Here is an 886-nt window from a genome sequence, read left to right on the forward strand (position 1 = left end):
GTAATTACCAATGTTATTTTTGATGTGTACAACTGACTGGCAAATGTATTCACACAGAGCAGTTACAATCCCCAGTGTTTTGAACAGATCTTTACAATGAGCTCAACTAATATTTTTGGTTATTATTCTTATGGCTCTTTTCTGGAGCTTAAAAATTGTGTTCACATTTTGTGTATTTATTCCCCAAAAATGAATGCCATAGCTAGGAATTGAGTGTACGTATGAATAATATGTAACGGAAAGACACTGAATGTTACACATTGATGATAGGATTCTAAGGGCATAACATGCTGATGACATTCTGTTTGCAAGTAGGTTTGTGTGTTCACACCACTTCAACTGAGAATCAATATTCATTCCTGGAAATTTTGCACTTGTTACACAGTCTATAGAGGTGCCATCTACATTTAATTTAACATTGCCATTTTTCCTCTTCAAACTGAAATTCATGGCATTAGTTTTCTTAATGTTTGATGTCACCTTATTGCTTATTGACCAATCGTAAACTTCCTTGAGAGTTTCATTTGCTTTCTCGGCAAGGAGTTCTCTTGTTTTCTCATTGACTATAATATTGCTGTCATCAGCAAAGAGAATTTTTCCACCACGAATAACACTACTGGAAAAGTCATTGATGTATATCAGAAATAGTATTGGTCCTAATATCCTACCTTGCGGAACCCCTATATTAAAGTATTTTGGTTCAGATAAGTGTTTTACCAAATGTTTGGATCTATTGGAAGTGTTTGTTATCTCTACTCTTTGTACCCTATCTGCTAGGTATGATCGAAATCAGTCATTAGCTACCCCTCTTATTTCTAATGCTTCTAATTTATTTTATAGAATCTTGTGGTCGATTGTATCAAACGCCTTAGAAAGATCCAAAAAT

Source organism: Schistocerca cancellata, chromosome 2 (assembly GCF_023864275.1).
Source record: "Schistocerca cancellata isolate TAMUIC-IGC-003103 chromosome 2, iqSchCanc2.1, whole genome shotgun sequence".
Taxonomy (NCBI): Eukaryota; Metazoa; Arthropoda; class Insecta; order Orthoptera; family Acrididae; genus Schistocerca; species Schistocerca cancellata.